Source organism: Schistocerca americana, chromosome 2 (assembly GCF_021461395.2).
Source record: "Schistocerca americana isolate TAMUIC-IGC-003095 chromosome 2, iqSchAmer2.1, whole genome shotgun sequence".
In the NCBI taxonomy this organism is placed as follows: Eukaryota; Metazoa; Arthropoda; class Insecta; order Orthoptera; family Acrididae; genus Schistocerca; species Schistocerca americana.
This window is the reverse complement of record NC_060120.1, coordinates 849,956,512-849,982,079: the sequence shown is the minus strand read 5'-3', so window position 1 is coordinate 849,982,079 and position 25,568 is coordinate 849,956,512. Positions and strand designations below refer to the sequence as shown.

At 45.3% G+C, this 25,568-nt stretch overlaps 1 protein-coding gene across 1 annotated transcript in view; it reads left to right on the top strand.

Moving 5' to 3' along the window:
• The window catches only part of LOC124595639 (phosphatidylinositol 4-kinase beta), a 254,187-nt gene that overhangs the window by 186,752 nt on the left and 41,867 nt on the right, over positions 1 to 25,568 (top strand). The gene's annotated exons all lie outside the window — the stretch shown is intronic.

Sequence of the window (25,568 nt, the reverse complement as noted above, 5' to 3'; positions counted from 1 at the left end):
CTTTATTGAAGTAAAGCATCATCAGTGGCCTGTAATTAAGTTATTTACATTTTGATTTGCTTTTAGATCGAAAAACACTTCGTTAAGACTAAGTTGATTTGTACTGACAGTGATTTTTGATTGTACTGTTACTGTACTTGTTACTGTAAGTACAAATCAACTTATTCTTAACGAACTGTTTTTCGATCTAAAAGCAAATCAAAATGTAAATAACTTAAAGAGGCCACTGATGATGCTTTACCTCAGTAAAGTGAAACGCGTCTAGTAAAAAAAATCAGGCATTTTGTAGTTGCAACGGCATAACAAAAATACACTCAAGAATTACAAAGCAGCTACAGACACTATGGCCACACAAATGAAAAATTTCATGGAGTAGTTCGTGTTTGTATTCAGGCGTCTGCCAGTTCAGCTCTTTCAGAATCTCCGTGGGTCAAACAAATCTGCGACCATTCTTGCTGCCCTTCTTTGTATTTGTTCAATATACCCTGTTAGATCGTCACCCATGTCTGTCCCTTCAGTCATGCATGTATATCTAAAGGAACATACATTGTAATAATAAAAATTCTAAGATGTGACACAGTCACCTTTATAGACTTGCTGTACTTTCCTCGTGTTGAACCAAAGTGTGCAACCTGCCTTACTTACCATAAAGCCTATGAGTTCATTTCCAATCTATAGCTCCACAAATTTGTACGAGTTGTCTGATTTCAGTTGTGGTTCGTCTCTGGAAACTTATCAATCTGTGATTGGATATTTTTGCAGATTTTTTCAGGGAATACTTCGTTATAAATAACTGCATCATCAGCAAATAAGTCTGAGGTGATTATTAAAATTTTCCGCCGAGTCATTAACCTGCCAGTCCCAAGCACACTCAGTCGGATTCTTCTCACTAGACATTTCAATCCATTGCTTTAGGTTGATTTCTGCATCCTGAAGGAAGGGGTTCGCTTTAGTGTTGTCGTCAACACTGCTGCGATGTGGCTGCAATACACGGCAATATAGCGGTACGGCGAGCAATATAGCTCATGCTGAAGGCTGCTGCGGACAGCTACCGAGGTGTTGCTGCTGTTGCCCAACAAGGCTGGAAAATATTTCGTATGGCTGGGCCGCACCAACTCTGTCCCTATATATATATATATATATATATATATATATATATATATATATATATATATATATATATATATGCTTCTCTCTCTCTCTCTCTCTCTCTCTCTCTCTCTCTTTCCGTCTTGTTTCCGCCTTCTCTCGCCGATGGCACTGCAGCCCCAAATTACGGGAAACATCATTTCACTTCTGTTCGACAGTTGGTGCGCACACTTTACAGGCTCTCGATGTGTTTGTTGTACACACAAATGTAGAGGTGGGCAAATAACGCACCTGTGAATTCCAAAAATGCAGTGTTTATATTTGGTATGGAACACGGAGAACAATATTTACAAACATCTAAAAATGCTACCGTTGCAGTAGAAGATGTGCAATAGTGAACCATTATTTTATTCTATATAGGTTCTTAAGACGTATAAACTTTTTGAAGCTGCATCACGTTTATTTCATGGGCAGGCTCTTGCCAACTGTCCCTTTTTTGTTACCAAATTTGTATAAATTACATTTCACGTCCCATAATACTGGTTGAAGATGTACCGCAGTTCACTGTAGTGGTGAACCTGAGTAACGTGCGAGTGGCGTTCAATAAGAAATGCAGCACATTTTTTCTCTCGTCCAATTTCGGTTGGAAAAATTCGGAATTTGTTGTGGAACATCGTGGAATATTCCCGGTTCGGCCCCTAAAGTTGCATAAAGCTCCTATAAGTGGCGACCCTGTAATTAGTCTTCAAAGTTGTGTTTGTAACGGAGGTGCCTTCCAAACAGAGAGCTGTCACTGATTTTTTTTCGGCAGAAAACCAGAGCATCGCAGGTATTGATAGGCGCTTGGGTAATGTCTACAGACACCTGGAAGTGAACAAAAGCACGGTGAGTCGTTGGACAAGGCGTCTGTCATCATTGCAACAATGCCGCGCAAATCTGTCTGATCTCCCGCGTGGCAGCCGGCCGCATGCAGCTGTGACTCCTATGAAGTTGGAACGTGCGGACACTCTCATTCGAGGTGTTCGACAGATCAGAATCAAACACCTCGCTTCTCAACTGGACGTCTCTGGTGGTAGTGCTGGCATACTTTTCCACCATTTGGGGCACCCAAAGGCGTGTGCTTTTTGGGTTCTTCGCCGCCTAACACAGCCCATAGAGAGCAACGAAGGACCATCTTTGCTAACTTGCTTCCACGTTACGAGGCTGACCGTGACAAGCTTTTGTAAAATATTGTCACAGGCGATGAAACATGGGCTCACCTCTTCGAACCGGAAACAAAACTGCAATCTATGGAGTGGCGCACACCTCTCCTTCGAAAAAAAGTTCGAAGTTGTACCATCAGTAGGTAAAGTCATGGCGACGGTCTTGTGAGACTCTGAAAGAGTTTGATGTTCTCACTCACTGCGCAACAATCAACTCTGAAGCGTTTTGGGCTACTCTCAGGAAACTGAAGAAATGACTTCAGCGAGTTTGTCGCCACAAAATTGGAAACGAACTTGTTCCTCTCCATAACAACTGAAGGCGTGACTCAAGTCTGCGCACCCGAGAGGCGCTCGCATAACTTCATTAGACTGTTTTTCCTTATCCACCCTACAGTCCGGATCTCGCACATCTCATTTGCCATAGTGAAGGATACACTCCGCGGGAAGCAGTACAAGGATGATGGGGAGGTTATTGACGGAGCAAGACGTTGGCTCCGGCGTCGACAAGTAGAGTGATAACATGCGGGCATACACCACTCCCAGACAGGTGGCGTAAGACCGTCGCATTTAACGGAGATTATGTTCAAAAATCGGGTTTTGTAGCCAGAAGAGTAGAGAATAATATGGTGTATTGGAATCCTTAAAACCATTCTGCTTTCAGAACAAATATGTGTTCCATTAGCTATTGATCGCCCCTCTATAAACTGTTATTTTTAAGCACTTCCGTTTCCTAATTAGTTGTATGTTTCGAAGTATACATATAAAGTTTTAACTTTTGTTATAGCACTAAGAAACCAACGTGGCCGCATTTTACGCACGTGTACAATTAAATATTGTGAAAACACGACTTGACTTACTCGCTAGGTGGGGCGTCAAATGTAAATGGAAACAAATAAAAATAAAAAGTTTACATAATAATAAAAATCCTCCAGTTTGTAGATTTTAAAAAGGCCTACGATTCTATTGGCAGACCAATCCTATTCCCTGCACTACAAGAATTTGAAGTAGATAATAAACTGCTCAGTTTGATTAAGTAATGTTTCACGAACATTAAGTCGCAAGTTATATTCCATGGCGAAATTTCTGAACCTTCGACATCAGAATAGGAGTCCGAAAAAGTGATGCACTATCTTCTGTACTCTTTAATTGCGTTTAGAAAAATACCGTTAGAAAAGGGAAAGTGTATTAAAAAAGGTGGAATAAAACAACAAATAAAAATAGGAACAAAACACGAAGGGAACACAATAAAATTCCTGGCCTTTGCGAATGTGCTTGTAGTCTTTGTCAAAGACGTAGAAACAGTTGTCACTCAAATAAACCGCTTAGAGGAACATGTTAGAGAAAGGAGGTTTTTAAATCTCAACATCCAAAACAGAGCACGTAAGATGTATAGCAGGTGCCTCCAGATCGTTGAAAACAGATTTCGGAAAAATTAATAAAGTTTAAAAATTCAAATACCTCGGAGAAATTATTCAAACCAATGGAATGGACTAAGAAGGAAACAATGCCAGACGCCTAAATGTAGAGTAATGTGTTAACTCTCCAAGGACACCTACAATAAAAAATAAATCTCCATTTATGCGAAAATTAGACATCCTAAAACAGCTATTAAACTGCAAGCGCCCCATGCATCACACTGTATTGCCACACTTAAAGTAGGAGAAATAGGAAAAATGGGGAAAAGTTCTTGGACGCGCCATAGACGAAAATGACAACTACAAATTAAGAAGCAACAAAGAATTATGTAACAAATTCTCAAAGTTTGAGACACAATCCGGAGAAAGTGGGTTGCTTTCTTCAGACTTATGAAAAGAATGGGAGACAGACTAACTGAAATAATTTTACAATATTTCAACAACAGAAAGCACAAAAAACATATGGATCAAAGACACCCAAAAGATTATGTACACTCCTGGAAATGGAAAAAAGAACACATTGACACCGGTGTGTCAGACCCACCATACTTGCTCCGGACACTGCGAGAGGGCTGTACAAGCAATGATCACACGCACGGCACAGCGGACACACCAGGAACCGCGGTGTTGGCCGTCGAATGGCGCTAGCTGCGCAGCATTTGTGCACCGCCGCCGTCAGTGTCAGCCAGTTTGCCGTGGCATACGCAGCTCCATCGCAGTCTTTAACACTGGTAGCATGCCGCGACAGCGTGGACGTGAACCGTGTGTGCAGTTGACGGACTTTGAGCGAGGGCGTATAGTGGGCGCATGTGGGAGGCCGGGTGGACGTACCGCCGAATTGCTCAACACGTGGGGCGTGAGGTCTCCACAGTACATCGATGTTGTCGCCAGTGGTCGGCGGAAGGTGCACGTGCCCGTCGACCTGGGACCGGACCGCAGCGACGCACGGATGCACGCCAAGACCGTAGGATCCTACGCAGTGCCGTAGGGGACCGCACCGCCACTTCCCAGCAAATTAGGGACACTGTTGCTCCTGGGGTATCGGCGAGGACCATTCGCAACCGTCTCCATGAAGCTGGGCTACGGTCCCGCACACCGTTAGGCCGTCTTCCGCTCACGCCCCAACATCGTGCAGCCCGCCTCCAGTGGTGTCGCGACAGGCGTGAATGGAGGGACGAATGGAGACGTGTCGTCTTCAGCGATGAGAGTCGCTTCTGCCTTGGTGCCAATGATGGTCGTATGCGTGTTTGGCGCCGTGCAGGTGAGCACCACAATCAGGACTGCATACGACCGAGGCACACAGGGTCAACACCCGGCATCATGGTGTGGGGAGCGATCTCCTACACTGGCCGTACACCACTGGTGATCGTCGAGGGGACACTGAATAGTGCACGGTACATCCAAACCGTCATCGAACCCATCGTTCTACCATTCCTAGACCGGCAAGGGAACTTGCTGTTCCAACAGGACAATGCACGTCCGCATGTATCCCGTGCCACCTAACGTGCTCTAGAAGGTGTAAGTCAACTACTCTGGCCAGTAAGATCTCCGGATCTGTCCCCCATTGAGCATGTTTGGGACTGGATGAAGCGTCGTCTCACGCGGTCTGCACGTCCAGCACGAACGCTGGTCCAACTGAGGCGCCAGGTGGAAATGGCATGGCAAGCCGTTCCACAGGACTACATCCAGCATCTCTACGATCGTCTCCATGGGAGAATAGCAGCCTGCATTGCGGCGAAAGGTGGATATACACTGTACTAGTGCCGACATAGTGCATGCTCTGTTGCCTGTGTCTATGTGCCTGTGGTTCTGTCAGTGTGATCATGTGATGTATCTGACCCCAGGAATGTGTCAATAAAGTTTCCCCTTCCTGGGACAATGAATTCACGGTGTTCTTATTTCAATTTCCAGGAGTGTATGTTTGACACAGCGTCAATCGTTGGGGGAGATCTGAAAGATATACTGTTCTTGAAGAATCAAGCTTGCCAAGATTGCTAACAATACTTTTTATTACTATTACCGGTTTCTACAGATCCTCGCTGTCATTTCGATCTTATAACAGCCGGCCGACGTGGCCGAGCTGTTCTAGGCGCTTCAGTTCGGAACCGCGCTGCTGCTACGGTCGCAGGTTCGAATCCTGCCTTGGGTATGGATGTGTATGATGTCCTTAGGTTAGTTAGGTTTAAGTAGTTCTATGTCTAGGGGACTGATGACCTCAGATGTTAAGTCGCATAGTGCTTAGAGCCATTTGAACCATTTGGAATTCAGTATTCCGAGATCCATAGTGTTAAGACTGTGCCGAGAATACCAAATTTCGGGCATCACCATGGACAACGCATTGGCCGACGGCCTTCACTTAACGACCGAGAGCAGCGGCTTTTGCGTAGAGTTGTCAGTTCTAACAGACAAGCAACGCTTTGTGAAGTAACCGCAGAAATCACTACGAAACGTACGACGAACGTAGGACACTGCGGCGAAATTTGGCGTTAATAGGCTATGGCAGCAGATGAGCGACGCGAGTGCCTTTGCTAGCAGCTCGACATCGCCTGCAGCGCCTCTCCTGCGTTCGCGACCATATTGGTTGGACCCTAGAAAACCGTAACCTGATCAGATGAGTGCCGGTTTCAGTTGGTAGGAGCTGATTGTGTGTGGCGCAGACCCCACGATGCCATGGGCCCAGGTTGTCAACAAAGCACTGTGCAAGCTGGTAATGGCTCCATAATGGTGTGGGCTGTGTTTACACTACTGGCCATTAAAATTGCTACACTACGAAGATGAGGTGCAACAGACGAGAAATTTAACCGTCAGGTAGAAGATGCTGTGATTAGCTTTTCAGAGCATTCACACAAGGTTGGCGCCGGTGACGACACCTACAACGTGCTGACATGAGGAAAGTTTCCAACCGATTTCTCATACACAAACAGCCGTTGACCGGCGTTGCCTGGTGAAACGTTGTTGTGATGCCTCGTGTAAGGAGGAGAAATGCGTACCATCACGTTTCCGACTTTGATAAAGGTCGGATTGTAGCATATCGTGACTGCCGTTTATCGTATTGCGACATTGCCGGCCGAAGTGGCCGAGCGGTTCTAGACGCTTCAGTTTGGAACCGCGCGAACGCTACGGTCGCAGGTTCGAATCCTGCCTCGGGCATCGATGTTTGTGATGTCCTTAGGTTAATTAGGTTTAAGTAGTTCTAAGTTCTAGGGGACTGATGACCTAAGATGTTAAGTCCCATAGTGCTCAGAGCCATTTGAACCATTTATTGCGACATTGCTGCTCGCGTTGGTCGAGATCCAATGACTGTTAGCGAATATGGAATCGGTGGGTTCAGGAGGGTAATACGGAACGCCGTGATGGATCCCAACGGCCTCGTATCACTAGCAGTTGAGATGACAGGCATCTTATCCGTATGGGTGTAACGGATTGTGCAGCCACGTCTCGATCCCTGAGTCAACAGATCGGGACGTTTGCAAGACAACCATCTTCAAGACCAATTCGACGACGGTCGCAGCAGCATGGCCTATCAGCTCGGAGACCATAGCTATGGTTACCCTTGACGCTGCATCACAGACAGCGCCTGCAACGGTGTACTCAACGACGAACCTGGGTGCACGAATGGCAAAACGTCATTTTTGCGGATGAATCCAGGTTCTGTTTACAGCATCATGATGGTCGCATCCGTGTTTGGCGTCATCGCGGTGAACGCACATTGGAAGCGTGTATTCGTCATCGCCATACTGGCGTATCACCCCGCGTGATGGTATGGGGTGCCATTGGTTACACGTCTCGGTCACCTCTTGTTCGCATTGACGGCACTTTGGAGAGTGGACCTTACATTTCAGATATGTTACGGCCCGTAGCTCTACCCTTCATTCGATCCCTGCGAAGCCCTACATTTCAACAGGACAATGCACGACCGCATGTTGCAGGTCCTGTACGGGCCTTTCTGGATACAGAAAATGTTCGACTGCTACCCTGGCCAGCACATTCTCCAGATCTCTCACCAATTGAAAACGTGTGGTCAATGGTGGCCGAGCAACTGGCTCGTCACAATACGTCAGTCACTACTCTTGATGAACTGTGGTATCGTGTTTAAGGTGCATGTACACGCCATCCAAGCTCTGTTTGACTGAATACCCAGGCGTATCAAGGCCTTTATTGCGGCCAGAGGTGGTTGTCTGGGTACTGATTTCTCAGGATCTATGCACCCAAATTGTGTGAAAGTGTAATCACATGTCGGTCCTAGTATAATATATTTGTCCAATGAATACCCGTTTATCGTCTGCAAACTTCTTGGTGTAGCAATTTTAAAGGCCAGTAGTGTATTTGGAATGGGCTGGATCTTCTGGTCTAACTGAATCGATCAATGAATCGAAACTGTTATGTTCAGGTACTTGGAGACCGTTTGCACCTCTCGTGGGCATCATGTTACCAAATAACTATTTAATTGCCACCGGGCCACAACTGTGCGCGATTGATATGAAGAACTGTTGTGTACATAGTTCCGCGTAGTCAGCGCGTACACAACTTTCCTAATAGAGCGCGCCCCGCTAAGCACAACAGCGCAGGCGCGGCGCTCGTCCGTCTCCGCACTACGAGATGGCACTGCCTTAGAGACGGACCAAATTCTGCTTCCGCCGATCCGCGTATTAATATGTGACGTGGGATTGCTGCTAACGTAGAACCTTTTCTCCTCGCGGATCACACTCGCGCAGTGATACCTGAACGCGCGAGGTATTATAACGAGTGGACAGACCTCCGATTAGTCAGTCTGCATTTGTCTGCATTAGTCTGTAGTCAAGTTTCAGTCTGCGCCTAATAAGATTACCATATTTCTGTACATAGCCATGAAGATAAATGAATAGACACCTTGTCAAGTATCAGAGATATGTGAGAATAAGATTAACGTCCCAAGACCAAAGGAACTTCAGATTGTCAATTGTAAACAGCATCCAGAATCAAGTTAAGTAATTTCTATGCTTTTTATTATTTTTATAAGTGTGTGTGAAAATTAATCAAGTTCTGTTTAAAGTTGGTCACTGTCAATCTGCTACTCTAAGCGTGCAAGTGGCATTTCTATCGTCTGACCTAACGGCAGAAGATAAACACGCCACGATAAGACCACGAGACATATTGCTGACACTCGCCTACTTCGTTAGAGCGACAAGTCAAATAATCTGACGGTGTGTGTACCGAAGGTCTTACAGTACGCACACCACAAGAACATTCTGGATAACTCGAGCGGACGATTTGGCCACACAGATCATCCGACATGAATCCCTTGGAACATAAAAGAAACGTCAGTTCCTGCGCAAAATCATGCGCTGGCAACACTTTCTCTGTAATGGACGGCTATAGAGACAGAGTGGCCCAATATTTCTGCAGGGGACGTCCAACGACTTGTTCAATCCGTGTCACGTCGAGTTACTGCACTCCGCCGGTACGATATTAGGAGGCATCCCCTGACTTTTGTCACCTCAGTGTATATTAAATCAGTGTATCGTGCCGCGGATTTGAAGCCCACCGATGCGCACGCGCGCCCAGCGACCCAGCCGCTGCGCCGCCCCGCTCGCCGTGGTCTGCGAGATAATTCGATTGGAGCCTCTCGGAGGAGCCGGGGCAGACGCCAGCAAGCTTTCATCAGCTTTCGCCCGCGGCTGCGTCCGCAGCCCCAGTCCAATTAGGAGCTCGGCGCGGCGCGGGCTTCCTGCGCTTTCGTAACGCAGCGGCGTCTGCGAACTGCTGAAAGCGCAACCCCGCGGGAACTGCGACACACGCCAGCCCAGCTGCGGGTCCAGGCCGCCTCGCGGCATACGTCCCTCGTGATCGCAAGTACGACGAGCTCCGTACTCAGCGCCTTTACGTGCTGCGCAACTAGCGGAAAAAATTTAAAAAATTAAAATGTTCATACGATTACGTAATTGCCGACCAATCATAAACCGACCAATCAGAAGCCGTCTTCGGGGTATACAGGGTGTTACAAAAAGGTACGGCCAAACTTTCAGGAAACATTCCTCACACACAAATAAAGAAAAGATGTTATGTGGACATGTGTCCGGAAACGCTTAATTTCCATGTTAGAGCTCATTTTAGTTTCGTTAGTGTGTACTGTACTTCCTCGATTCACCGCCAGTTGGCCCAATTGAAGGAAGGTAATGTTGACTTCGGTGCTTGTGTTGGCATGCGACTCATTGCTCTACAGTACTAGCATCAAGCACATCAGTACGTAGCATCAACAGGTTAGTGTTCATCACGAACGTGGTTTTGCGGTCAGTGCAATGTTTACAAATGCGGAGTTGGCAGATGCCCATTTGATGTATGGATTAGCACGGGGCAATAGTCGTGGCGCGGTACGTTTGTATCGAGACAGATTTCCAGAACGAAGGTGTCCCGACAGGAAGACGTTCGAAGCAATTGATCGGCGTCTTATTGAGCACGGAACATTCCAGCCTATGAGTCGCGACTCGGGAAGAGCTAGAACGACGAGGACACCTGCAATGGACGAGGCAATTCTTCGTGCAGTTGACGATAACCGTAATGTCAGCGTCAGAGAAGTTACTGCTGTACAAGGTAACGTTGACCACGTCACTGTATGGAGAGTACTACGGGAGAACCAGTTGCTTCCGTACCATGTACAGCGTGTGCAGGCACTATCAGCAGCTGATTGGCCTCCACGGGTACACTTCTGCGAATGGTTCATCCAACAATGTGTCAATTCTCATTTCAGTGCAGATGTTCTCTTTACGGATGAGGCTTCATTCCAACGTGATCAAATTGTAAATTTTCACCATCAACATGTTTTGGCTGACGAGAATCAGCACGCAGTTGTGCAATCACGTCATCAACACAGATTTTATGTGAACGTTTGGGCAGGCATTGTTGGTGATGTCTTGATTGGGCCCCATGTTCTTCCACCTACGTTCAATGGAGCACGTTATCATGATTTTATACGGGATACTCTACCTGTGCTGCTAGAACATGTGCCTTTACAAGTACGACACAACATGTGGTTCATGCACGATGGAGCTCCTGCACATTTCAGTCGAAGTGTTCGTACGCTTCTCAACAACAGATTCGGTGACCGATGGATTGGTAGAGGCGGGCCAAATCCATGGCCTCCACGCTCTCCTGACCTCAACCCTCTTGACTTTCATTTATGGGGGCATTTGAAAGCTCTTGTCTACGCAACCCCGGTACCAAATGTAGAGACTCTTCGTGCTCGTATTGTGGACGGCTGTGATACAATACGCCATTCTCCAGGGCTGCATCAGCGCATCAGGGATTCCATGCGACGGAGGGTGTATGCATGTATCCTCGCTAACGGAGGACATTTTGAACATTTCCTGTAACAAAGTGTTTGAACTCAGGCTGGTACGTTCTGTTGCTGTGTGTTTCCATTCCATGATTAATGTGATTTGAAGAGAAGTAATAAAATGAGCTCCAACATGGAAAGTAAGCGTTTCCGGACACATGACCACATAACATATTTTCTTTCTTTGTGTGTGAGGAATGTTTCCTGATAGTTTGGCCGTACCTTTTTGTAACACCATGTATAAAACATTCTCGGTATTCTTGCCGCGTCAGTTCTAGATAAAATCTCGAGCTTTCGACAGTTACCTCCATCGTCATCTTCAGGAGCTGACTGTCTTCACTGCTGCTGTGGTAGCCTCTACATAGCCCGAAGACGGCTTCTGATTGGTCGGCGATTACGTAATCGCCGACCAATCAGCGCCTTTACATGCTGCGCAACTAGTAGAAAAAAATTAAATGGTCATACCATTACGTAATCGCCGACCAATCATAAGCCGACCAATCAGAAGCCGTCTTCGGGATATATAGAGGCTACCATAGCAGCAGTGAAGACAGTTAGCTCCTGACGATGACGATGGAGGTAATCGTCGAAAGCTCGAGATTTTATTCAGAACTGACGCGGCAAGAATACCGAGAATGTTTTATATATAAGTGCCGTCGCGAAGAACTTCGCTCCCATAGACGTATCAAGTTCGAATTTGTCACATACTAAGGTCCAGAGATGTGAATTATGTGAAATACTTGTATTTGAAATGCAAATACAAGATGCAATATACCTATTTATTTTGAGTTGAAATACTCCTTTTCAAAAAGCATTTTCTGTTTTTTTGTTTTTTTTTTAATACTTAAAACATTGACATTATGTATTTGTAAAAAACAAAATGCTTCTCTTGCTTTTGTCATTTCATACTTAGTAGTTTTCATACATTTAATGAGCCATTTGTTTAAACATAAACAGTTCCACAACGGATACAGATGGCAAAGGTTATGCGTGTCAGGTGCATATGACTATGACCCTAATTATTAGAAAAGGCAGTAAGACTACAGTACACATCATTTGTTTGCCATTCTTGTTTGAGTAATGTTAAACGTACCGAAATCATTTGATAATGCCTAGTGATCTCGAAGAAAGTGAAGAAGCGAGGGGCTGTGGTCAGTAGTGCATTTTTGTGAGGCCCCGAGTTTACTCACGGGCATCAATAAAAGAGAGTTCATTCAACGAGAAAGTGACATATCTTTGTAATCGCTGTCTACATCTATGAGGACTTGAAAAATTGCTTTTTCTTTTCGTTGGTCAGATTAGTATCAATAGTTTTTAACTGAACATCAACTTGTTAAAAATCATAATATAATTATTTTTATTAATCTAACCTAAAATAAAATTGCACCATTATCGATATTCGTTTGGTAATGTGTAAATTTGTATTCAAAATTTTCAATTTACTCTATCTGGAATACCCGGAGTTGTTTTGGAGTCTACGTTTTATGGACTTCATAGTGTACCCGAAATTCAATTTTGTAGCCCTGTCAGGTATTGTCTGTTTACAGTTCATATGCGACAGGAAATCGCTTTGCCCCCTAGTTCTTTTCGTGGCATGTCGGCACAGTTCGGAACATTTGGTGCCAACTGTCTTCTGTTTTCAAGTACTGCTCCTGTTGAACGACTATTTTCATTTGGTGGAATGATAAAGAGGCCGCATAGGATGAGCATGAAAGAATATTTGAACAATTATTGGTGTTAAAATCAGTGAAGTAAAAGGCACATAATATGTTCACTAACTAGAGGCATTTTATTTGAATAAAGGCATTTTGAAAATACGTATTTTTTATTTTCTATTTAAATACTTTTATTTAAACCAATTTTGTATTTTCGTCTGAAACAGAAAAAATAACCAAGTATTTGTATTTTGAATGCAAATACTTTTGATAACCTATTTTGCACATCTCTGCTAAGGTCTGTGGTCCTTCGTCGCATAAAATACTGATACTTCTAAGCTAGTACAATACTCACTAACTCAATCATTAAAACGTGCAGGATACTTCCTGCTGGGCTACAATCATGAAATTTGCCAAAATGGAAGATTTCTCAGTGCAACCAAAGCAAGAAATTCAAAAACTATAGGTGTGTAATTATGTCACCCCAAATAAATTTTTTGTCATTTTTATCTGGCTCTCCGTGTGTTTGTATGTTAAGACCCCTTTTCTCAGGACCGGCTAGACATATCACGCTGAAATTTATGTCACATACTAAGATCTATTGCCCTTTGGTGGTATAAAAAAGTGAAGTCCTAACTCAGTTCAATCAAAATATACAGCTGTTTATGTCACAGATTTTTATACTCGCAAACTCACTCATCGAAATCTGTAGGATACATCCTGTTGGCCTAGAATCATGAAATTTGGCAAGAAGCAAGGATTCACAGAACAAGCAAAGCAAAAAACCCAGAAATTGTTAATTTGTTATTATACCACATGGCAAAAAGTTTTGTCATTTGTTATCCGACGTCGAACTTGAAATTCAAACTATCAGTAGTTCTGCATTCAGTCCGCTGGGTCGCAATGGTGGAAGTTAAACATAAGGAAAAAAATGACTTTACTGCTCATATGGTGTGTTGAGGATTTTATCGATCATCAGATATCCAGGAGCGATTACTGCACGTAGACGTGGCATTTCAAGTTAAAACACCATATCTACATGCGGACTACTCTGCGAATGCCTTATCTGTGTACAGACTAGTCTGCAAATGTTTGTTTCACATACAACTTGAAACGCGATATCTACGTGCAGTAATCGCTCCTCGATACCTGATACTGATTACTTTTTGAAGATGAAAACTTATTTCCACTACCGTGTTTACTTGTTAGGCCAAATCCATTTTGCTAGCCCTATGAAACACCAGTATTGCGTGACATTTGGAACGTGACGAACATCCCTAGCCGGTGGGCTCTGCGACTCTTCACTCACATTCAAAACGCCTGCCAAACCAGGGCAGCAGTGAATGCTGCATCTGTGTCAGGTCAACCCAAATGACTTGTTTAGGCACATAATCTCCATGAACATTTACTGATGTTGAACCCAAGACAAAGGAGCAAGGTAAGTGCTGGAAACACTTGTATTCACCACCGCCAAAAATGGCAAAGACCCAACCACCGTAGAACAACGTCTTGCTAGTAGCTTACGAGGCCGGGTTCAGGATGAGATAATAGTCTTATCACATCTGATGTCAAATTACACATCCAGTGTCAGGTTACTCACTTAGATGACACAATCAAGGTTCCCCCTCCCCCCCCCCTCCCCAACGAACCTCCGGGAATTGATCAGTCACTCTGGGGGGAACCCCCCCCCCCCCCCCCCCCCACACACACACACCTTAGGCAATTGTGCGATCAATGATAATCAATGATAATGATCAATACAGGGCTCAGAGTGCCCCTGTAACGATTGCTAAGTCCTCTTGTTCTGTCGTCTCTCTAGTTCGACCGCTTCCTTCTCGAGGCTAAGTTCTGCCACGGTTCACCCGTTCCTGCCATTGTCCTATCCATATGTCGAGCGAATCGCCGATTACTTCAACTAGCCTCTTTGTGCACAACAACACGTCCTCTCTCTAATGCTGAAATGTGTTTATATTGTTCACGCGCATGTCTGCGAGGCATAGTTACTGTCCAATTGACTATACAGAATAAAAATCGCAAAGGCTTTATGACCTGGGATCAACATGTCCCTTGTTTACTATCCTTGCCAGCTGCGAAGTGAAATTGCGCTGCAGCGTCACACATTCATCCATTGGCCGCTAAAGTTTACAATTTTGCATTTTCCATCGACACTTGTAAGAATATCAGTTTGTGACCAATTCGTATAAGTCCTTCGTTGTGCGTCTGTTTTGTGTTAGAGTGTACAATCTTTTGTGTTAGAGCCAACACCGTGTTACGAGTGGAGGCCGAAATGCACGCGTTTTAGCTCACGCAGGCTGGCGTGAGGAGGGAAGAACTATACTGACGTGAAGTCTGGAACATGACAAGGAATGAGAATTCAGAAAGCGGACATAATTAGTTTGATACTTAACTTTAATTCATTAATGATGAACGTCGCTCTTGACAGTACATGATTCACAATATTATCTGCTCAGAATACATTCTTGAAGACAGTACTTATAGTAACTGAATATGGCGCCTTGCTAGGTCGTAGCAAATGACGTAGCTGAAGGCTATGCTAAACTATCGTCTCTGCAAATGAGAGCGTATGTAGACAGTGAACCATCGCTAGCAAGGTCGGCTGTACAACTGGGCGAGTGCTAGGGAGTCTCTCTAGACTAGACCTGCCGTGTGGCGGCTCTCGGTCTGCAATCACTGATAGTGGCGACACGCGGGTCCGACGTATACTAACGGACCGCGGCCGATTTAAAGGCTACCACCTAGCACGTATGGTGTCTGTCGGTGACACCACACAATCGTCTCAACAGTGGTGGGTTCTTTACTTGCTCCGAGAGGGGAACAAGTGGGAACTACATTCATGCTCATAAATTAAGGATGTGGCACTACACAAAACTGGCGCTAATAGCATAGGTACAGAGGGAACACACACGACACAGATCTTTAAGTCCACGGTATTGGTGATAAGTTGAGAAAAGCGTCCAGAAACACATGTGCTACAAAGCGCCACTGTTTCCTGCGCATGTACCCCGACATCAATATTGGATATGATCACCATGCACAAGTACACAGTCCGCACAACGGGTTGGCACACTCTGGATCAGGTGGTCGAGCAGCTCCTGGGATCTAGTCTCCCATTCTTGCACTAGTGCCTGTCGGAGGTCCTGACGTGTCGTAGGGGTTTGAAGACGTGCAGCGATACGTCGACCGAGAGCATCTCAAACGTGCTCAATGGGCTTTAGCTCTGGAGAACAGGCAGGCCACTCCATTCGCGTGATATCTTCTGTTTCAAGGTACTCCTCCACGGTGGCAGCTCGATGGGGCCGTGCGTTATCATCCATCAGGAGGAAGGTGGGAACCACTGCACCCCTGAAAAGGCAGACATATCAAACTATACCTGGACTCGTCCGTGAACATAACCTGGGACCACTATTCCAGTGACCATGTACTGTGTTCTTGACACCAGACTTTACAGGCTCTCCTGTGACCAGGTGTCAATGGAATGCACCTTGCAGGTCTCCGGGCGAATAAAACATGTCTGTTCAGTCGTCTGTAGGCTGTGTGTCTGGAGAAAACTGTTCCAGTGGCTGTGGTAAGGTCCCGAGCAAGGTTACCTGCAGTACTCCGTGGCCGTCTGCGGGCACTGATGGTGAGATATCGGTCTTCTTGTGGTGTTGTACACTGTGGATGTCCCTACTGTAGCGGCTGGACACGTTTCCTGTCTGCTGGAATCGTTGCCATAATCTTGAGATCACACTTTGTGGCACATGGAGGGCCCGTGCTACGACCTGCTGTGTTTGACCAGCCTCCAGTCGCCCTAGTGTTCCACTCCTCATAACGTTATCAATATGTGTTTTTGAGCCATTTTCAACACAGTCACCATTAGCACGACTGAAAACGTCTGCACACATACTCGCTGCACCGTACTCTGACATGCTCTAACACACCTCTGCGTATGTGGACTGCTGCCAGCGCCACCGTGCAACGACCGCAGGTCAAATGCACCGCATGGTCATACTACGAGGTGATTTAAACCCACAAACCGCCCACCAGAGCATTGTTTCACCATGTATCAGCATTATCCTTAATTTATGAGCATGAGTGTAGAACGGATAAAGTATTAGTTCACTCTATTACGATAGATGTATAATAATTTACTTAACTTTTTATAATCCATTTTCACAGGAATGTTCTGAGTATTTACAACAGTCTCTGAGTGTTAAAGTATCACCCAGATACAGGCAAATTTACGAGACTTTGCCTGAAGTACATAGACATCATGTTCACAGTAAAGTTCAACACAGTACTTGAAACACACTGGTGCTGTATCTAAGACAGTGTTGTTGTCTTAATCGCTGGTCACGGACCCTGTGCTGAGTATTGCTCTGCTCGGCTGCATATCGGCGTCTCGGTGCGGTGACGTCACTAAGCTGAAAGAGGGTGTGGCTTCACCAAAACGCCTCCCATTTGTCGTTTGCAGTATGCAGCGAGATAGCGTTACCTTACGCGGTATCGATGCGAGGTGCCGACTCTGTTTACGGCATCGTAATCTATGGACAATACCACAAATATTGGTAACCTAAAGAAGCAGCATGTGAAACCGTATCAGGTGCAGAATGCGCCGGCGTGCAACTCCCCCGCGGACAGCTTCTCGCGACGTTTCGTTTCCGCAGTCTTCCGTAACCTCGTCAAGAGATTTCGGTTGCATGCTGCTATGCTGATTTTCCCATTAGCACCATGTAATGTTACCACTACACCATGTTAGCCCCGAAAACCACTCGACATCACATTGTTTGATGATGCAGGGGGAGGGTGGGGGGGGGGGCTTCTTGTTTCTCGGTGGTGAATCCACTTGTTTGGCACTGCTTGCCCACGGAACAAAATGTCGTGCAAGAGTTTCAGAACTGGCCCACTGATTTTTCACTTTTCCACCGTCACCTGGATTGTGCTACGCCTGTGTACGAGCACCAAGGCCGCCACTTGCCTTGTGATTATCGGTTCTTCACAGAGGGATGTTCTGCCATTTCGTTCTTCGTCATTCAGACTTGCAAACGTCTGCGACGGTACCTAAATGCTGGGTCATATGATGGTGCATTGTTGCCACACTCTGGAACCGCGCAACCGCTACGATCGCAGGTTCGAATCATGCCTCGGGCATGGATGTGTGTGATGTCCTTAGGTTAGTTAGGTTTAAGTAGTTCTAAGTTCTAGGGGACTGATGACCTCAGAAGTTAAGTCCCATAGTGCTCAGAGCCATTTGAACCATCTGTTGCCGCACACTTGCGCCAACGCAGCAACGATTGTTGCAGCGGTGCTCTCCTTCAAATGCAGAAAACAATTACCTCACGATACTCCACTTCATGAGTGGGCTGCACTAGTCTTTTTATTTACATATTTATTTATTTTCTGCTCCAGCGCCGAGCTACGTTACTGTGGCACTGGGTTTTTAATATGCACGTATATTGCAGACGTATACCTGCACTAAAAGAAAAAATTAATTACGTAATTTCATTTTTCAAAGTGATGATTAAAACTTTATGACTAAAGCCCTTGTAAAAATTCGTCTCCACTAGCAGCAGATTTTGAACTGGTGTGCAAATCTTGAGGACGGAAGTAAATTTCGCGTGAGGTGTCAATGCTAAGTAACATAGCGCGATGAAAGAACTGCTATAGTGTAGTACATGAGGTAACAGAAAGAAATGCGCAATGAGACTAGCAGTAAAGATAATTTTATTCAACGACAATAATTAGACTGAAGTCACCGCGATTTATGATAGTCCCCTGGACATTACAAAAGGCGGGACACGGATCTCAACACTGCCGTCCGGCGACACCACAGTGGTGTCGTGTGCATAGTATCGCACAGTGTCCGGTGACAGTACTTTGGTATCTTTATCATTCTGCTGGTGTTTTGTTTAGGTGACAATACGTTACGCAGGTCAACAAGTTTTTGTTTTTTTGTTTTTATAAGAACTTGTGCACTTTCACCATGGCAGACGAACGAGACGATACGATTATTTGCGATGAATGCGCGGACGTCTTGTATGACGTTCCAGACGACTTGGCCGATTGGGAAGAAGACACTGGATACCAAGAAAATGAAAGTGAAGCAGAATCGTCGGAAGATAGTGAAATACGTCCAAGAAGAATTCGGCGAACTTTACGGTTGCCATCTGATTCGGATTAATCAGACGAAGAAGACAGACTGTAATTTACCGAGGACAAATAATAAATTTGAAGGATCTCCGGATCCACACACATTTCCCAAAGATACACAGAGCGCCGGGGATATCTTAGAATTATATATTGGGAATGATCTACTTGAATATATTAGCAACGAAACCAGCAAGTATTTCAGTCAAAATTTCAATAGAAGGAAACTGGATAAAAAAAAATGCCAAATTTGTCGACGTTACGAGACCCGAACTTAGAAAATGGTTTGAGCGTGCGATCCTTATGGGAATTGTAAAAAAAGCAAGGATCGATGATTACTGGTAAACGAATCCGTTGATAGAGACACCGATTTTTCGCAAAACGATGTCCGCAAACCGATTCAGACAAATATTATCATTTTTACATTTTCCGACAACAACAATAAACCGGATAATGCCGAACGGCTTTGCAAAGTGCAATTCGTAACTGATTATTTTTCAAAAAAGTTTGAAGAAACGTTCAATCTAAGTCAAAACATCTCAATTGATGAAGGAATGATTCCGCGGCGTGGACAGTTAAACTCTAAAGTTTGCAATCCGTCGAAAATTACGAAATACAGCATACTCATTCGGATGCTGTCTGATTCGAGTATGGGATACATTTCCTCATTCAAGATATATTCCGGCGCTGAACAACCTTTAGCAAAAACAGTGATGGAACTATTGACACCTTCTTATGGAAAGTGGTATCACCTCTACATGGATAATTGTTATAACAGTGTAGAACTTGCAGAGAAGTAATTTGAAAAGAAAATTCGAGTTTGTGGAACGATGTGGCAAAATAGAGGATTTCCGGAAAAATTAAAGGGCGCAAAAGTCAATGTGTGTGGAAGGTTGCCATCAACGGAAAAGTGACAAGCGGCCGGCGACAAGCCAAGTAATCCGAATTAGCGCTGCCGGCGCGAAGCGAATAAATTTGTACGAGACTTGCGGACGGCAAGGTGTTAATAGGGGCTGTGATCACGAAGGGCGGCCATGCATGCTCTGCAACGTGGCCCCATGCTGGCCTCAAGGGAGTTCTTTTGGTAGGACATTCCATTCTTCCACGAGCGAGTTTCACAGCTACTTTATGGTCGTGAGTCTACGTGGACGCGCTGCAACACACCTCCCCAACACCTCCCACACGTGTTCGATGGAACTGAAGTCCCGGGAAAGAGTGGGGCAGGGGAGGGGGGGGGGGGGCTAGAGGAAGTCCATCCATCAAATGTCGTCTAGTACCAAAACGTGCACCTGCGCTTTTCGATGAGGTCTCAGACAGTCATCCATAAAATTGACATCAGGGTTGAATGCACTCCTGAAAAACTGCACACGAAGGGGGAGTACAGCGCACAATAACTTTGACCGATTAGTGTACCATGTTCAAAGATTTGGAGGTCAGTACGCCCATGCAACGTTATGCGTCTCCACACCGTAACACCTGGACCACCAAAACGATCGTGCTCGACAATGCCGAGACGTGGGAAAACGTAATACGAGGGTCACTCCAAAAGAAATGCACGCTATTTTTTTAAATCCATCTTGTATTCTACATGTCTGAAAGTTGTACAGTGTGTAGATACATCATTTAGAAACAATATTTTCATTTCTCCACATAATTTCCATCCCCCTCAACTGCCTTACGCCATCTTGGAACCAGCGCCTGTATACCCGCACGCTAAAATCCTGGACCAACCTGTTGGAGCCACTGTTTGGCAGCGTGCACAAGGGAGTCATCTTCTTCAAACCGTGTTCCACGAAGAGAGTCTTTCAGTTTCCCAAAGAGATGATAGTCACATGGAGCCAGGTTAGGACTGTAAGGCGGGTGTTTCAGTGTTGTCCATGCGAGTTTTGTGATCGCTTCCATGGTTTTTTGACTGACATGTGGCCGTGCATTGTCGCGCAACAGCAAAACATCCTGCTTTTGTCGATGTGGTCGAAGGCGACTCAGTCGAGCTTGAAGTTTCTTCAGTGTCATCACATATGCATCAGAATTTATGGTGGTTCCACTTGGCATGATGTCCAGAAGCAAGAGTCCTTCGGAATCGAAAAACACTGTAGCCATAACTTTTCCAGCAGAAGGTGTGGTTTTGAATTTTTTTTCTTGGGTGAATTTGCATAATGCCAATCCATTGATTGCCTCTTCGTCTCTGGTGAAAAATGATGGAGCCATGTTTTATCACCTGTCACAATTCTTCCAAGAAATTCATCTCTACCATTCTCATACTGTTCCAAAAGTTCGCTGCATACCGTTTTTCTTGTTTCTTTGTGAGCCACTGTCAACATCCTGGGAACCCACCTGGCACAAACCTTTTTTATCGCCAACACTTTCAGTATTCTGCAAACACTTCCTTCCCCTAGCCTAACATAGCATGACAATTCGTTCACTGTGATGCGTCTGTCAGCAGTCACCAATTCGTTAACTCTCTTCACATTGTCTGGAGTGTGTGCAGTACGAGGCCTGCCACTGCCAGGACAATCTCCAATATTGCCGTGCCCGCTTTCATCACGTAACCTGCTTTCCCACCGACTAACCGTACTGCGGTCGACAGCAGCATCTCCATACACCTTTTTCAACCTCTTGTGGATGTTTCCCCCTGTCTCGTTTTCACAGCACAGGAATTCTATGACAGCACGTTGCTTCTGACGAACGTCAAGTGTAGCAGCCATCTTGAAGACATGCTGTGACGGCGCCACTCACGGGAAAAGGTTGAACTAAGTTTGAAAACAAGCGGGAAGGATGTATCTACACAATGTAAAACTTTCACACATGCAGAATGAAAACTGTATTTTTACAAAAATAGTACATCCAGGAACAATGCTGAACATGGTCGTTTTGCTGGTCTGGGTGTTACAGCGTGGGGAGGTGTGATCTGCGTACTGACTATCAGATGGTTGAGCACGCTACACTCACCGGTCAGCGTTATCGTCATTCTGTACTTTGCGGAGACGTAGTGTAGCACGTACACATGCACCACCGAGTATCCAGCAGTTGTCAAACGCTCTAGTGGAAGGATGAAGTGCTCTTCCACAAGGAGTCCTTACCAACCTTGTGCTCAGCACGGCAGCGCGTTTCAGAGGTCGCTGTCCCGTCCGTGGTGAGCACATACCCTTTAAGAACCATGTTCCTCTGTTTATAATGTCTAGGGGACCATCGTTAGTCGCGGTGACATCAGTGTAAGTATTGTCTTTGAATAAAAGTGTCGTTTCTGTTAGTCTCATTGTGTATTTCTTTCAGTTACCTTCTATGCTATAATGTAGCGCTTCTATGTATAGTCCTAGTTTCATCGATCCATGTTCCTTAGCAATGGCACATCATGGGAAAAATGCACACATCAAAAAAGGTTTTGCATCACCCTGGTTCCCAGAACTCCAGAAGGTAGTCATTGACTGTGGATATTCTATCACAGACACAGTCCCCTTGACTGTTCAGAGATGTCGCTAAACCCGCCCAAAGATGTAAACAATCATGCATGAGCAGCGCCTATTACACGGAGGGGGGTCTGAAAGACTATCAGTTCCAGTCATTCCACCAGAAAGGAGGTACACGGCTCGTGTTGTCTGTAGTTTAACCATGCCTAGACAGTCAATACCGCGGTTCGATGCATCCGTATTCTTACTTTGTGCGAGGAAGGGCTCTCAACAAGGGAAGTGTCAAAGTGTCTCAGAGTGAACCACAGCGATGTTGTTCGCACATGGACGAGATACAGAGAGACAGGAACTGTCGATGATATGCCTCGCTCAGGACGCCCAAGGGCTACTACTGCAGTGGATGACCGCTACGTACCGATTATGGCTCGGAGGAACCCTGACAGCAACGCCACCATATTGAATAATGCTTTTCGTGCAGCCACAGGACGTCGTGTTACGACTCAAACAGTGCGCAATAGGCTGCATAATGCGCAACTTCACTCCCGACGTCCATGGCGAGGTGCGTATTTGTAACCACGACACCATGCAGCGCGGTACAGATGGGCCCAACAACATGCAGAATGGACCGCTCAGCATTGGCATCATGTTCTCTTCACCGAAGAGTGTCGCATTTGCCTTCAACCAGACAATCGTCGGAGACGTGTTTGGGGGTAATCCGGTCAGGCTGAATTGAATGCCTTAGACACACTGTCCAGCGAGTGCAGCAAGGTGAAGGTTCCCTGCTGTTTTGGGGTGGCATTATGTGGGGCCGACGTACGCCGCTGGTGGTCCTGGAAGGCGCCGTAACGGCTGTACGATACGTAAATGCCGTCCTCCGACCGACAGTGCAACCATATCGGAGGCATATTGGGGAGGCATTCGTCTTCAAGGACGACAATTCGCGCCCACATCGTGCACCTGTTGTGAATGACTTCCTTCAGGATAACGACATCGCTCGACTAGAGTGGCCAGCATGTTCTCCAGACTTGAACCCTAACGAACATGCCTGGAATAGGTTGAAAAGGGCTGTTTATGGACGGCGTTACCCACCAACCACTCTGAGGGATCTACGCCGAATCGCCGTTGAGGAGTGGGATAATCTGGACCAACAGTGCCTTAATGAACTTGTGGATAGTATGCCACGACGAACACAGGCATGCATCAATGCAAGAGAACGTGCTGCTAGGTATTATAGGTACCGGTGTGTACAACAGTCTGGATCACCACCTCTGAAGGTCTCGTTGTATAGTGGTACAACATGCAATGTGTGGGTTTCATGACCAATAAAAAGGGCGTAAATGATGTTTATGTTGATCTCTATTCCCATTTTCTGTAAGGTTCAGGAACTCTCGGAACCGAAGTGATGCAAAACTTTTTTTGTGTGTGTGCTTTCATCAATACGTTTTGCGTGCCGGCGTACAATGGAGACAATAGTCGCACTCTTCCACGAATGTTGGTTCTCTAAATTTACCCAACACAGTTTCTTCCAAAGCTTAGAATTTAAGCTCCCTAAGCATCTCTATTCGACGTCCGTGTGGGTCGTACTGACCCTGTAAGATTCTGGCAGCCCGTCCCGGAATTCGATGTCCGATAACATGCCTGCACGATATGAGCCGAGCGCACTGTAGTCGTGCATGCGGAGTCCTTTGCATCACATATTAGCAGAATCCTCTCATCACATGTTAAGTCTTTCATGTGAATTCACATGTACGTCTCATACTCCCATTTCGAATATCGCTTCATAGTATCGCCGCTAAATATTTCATCTATACAGCTACACACGTTTACTGTTGATCTCGTAATCGACTTCTGTCAAGAAGAGCCCCATGCCCTATCCTCAAGAAAAAGCACTGACCATTTCCGCAGCAGATATTTAAATAAACCCTGTATAAATTAAGTGCCCTTTTTCTTCCTGCAATAGTAACATATAGTTTCCAGACAGGCTTTGGGTTTTATATAATGACAATTTCGATGGATTTTTCTTAAACAATATACAGTTTTGAAGAATAAGTCCTTACGTTATGTACAGATTTTAAAAAGTACATGCCATACTTTTTTCATAAATAACATGTTAGTTACAGTTACTTTTGCCTGCTGTGTCAATTTCTGCTTTCCCTCCCCTGTGAGTGAAGTAAAAGGTGGAAGGCGCCTCATTTGCCATTTGAGCACATAAACCACAGGCCAAGATAATATTAACGTATTAAATTGTTTATTACGAAAGCTTAACGTAGACTTTTGAAGTAGTCCGAATAAAAAAATCATAGATATGTTGTAAAATATACTTCTATACTCTGTTATTCTGTAACTCTGTCATGGTCCAACCTAGTATTCGTGCGTTTTCCCAGGACGTCTTGGGATTTCGTTTTTCTGCTCGGAGATTTTCACAGGAAATTTGTATGCTTCAGGTGCCTCATTATTAAAAGCGCTGCAGTAACAATGTTCGTCCTATTGTGTGGAGTTATTTTTAGTTTATTGTAAGCAGTATTGTTCCTGTGATTCTTCAGTTTCTCCCGGTGTATTTGTTGCTTGAACAGTCCACGGGTGTACTGCCGGTTCATAGTGTCCAACGAGCACTATATTCCGGCGATCAGACATGTCGCCATCGTCAGGTGCGCTGACGATGGCGACATGTCTGATCGCCGAAATATTGTGCCCGTTGGACACTATGAACCGGCAGTATACCCGTGGACTGTTCGAGCAGTATTGTTCTTATCTGGAGTCTTTTGTACTACTATATTGAACAGGGAGTCATGAAACCTGAGTGTCCCTTTGTAGAGATCACTGACCTTTCTGCGCACATGTGCATACAGCAACATAAGCATTACTGCTTCGTGACAAGAATTAACCACGAGCGGAAACGAACGCCCAGGGATTGGTATATGTAAGTGACAGACAGCGGTTTCTTTGGAATAAGGAGCGCTACAGTTGATAAATGTTGAAGGAAAATGTTTAACAGTTTTCGAGACAATTGTTTCAGTTCAATTTTTGACCGGTGTTGAGCCGAAGTCTTACGATGCATTGCGAACGCACACCGACAGTACACCAGACTGAACTAAATCAAAATATTTAAGCGCCACCCTGAAATGACCCCCGTCGCTCCACCCTTCCAGCAATTCCTCATCCCCGTGCCACCAGGAGCGGCCTTACGAATTGAGCTCAGTTAAGTGCAGCTGTACTTTGTGACCTTCCCCACCCAAACATTTTTGTTGTGTACCAACTTAAATCGAATGCGATGTGTTAAAGTAGCTCAATTTTATTAGGCAATCGGTGAAATTTCTGTGGGTGACGGGAATAAAATGTAC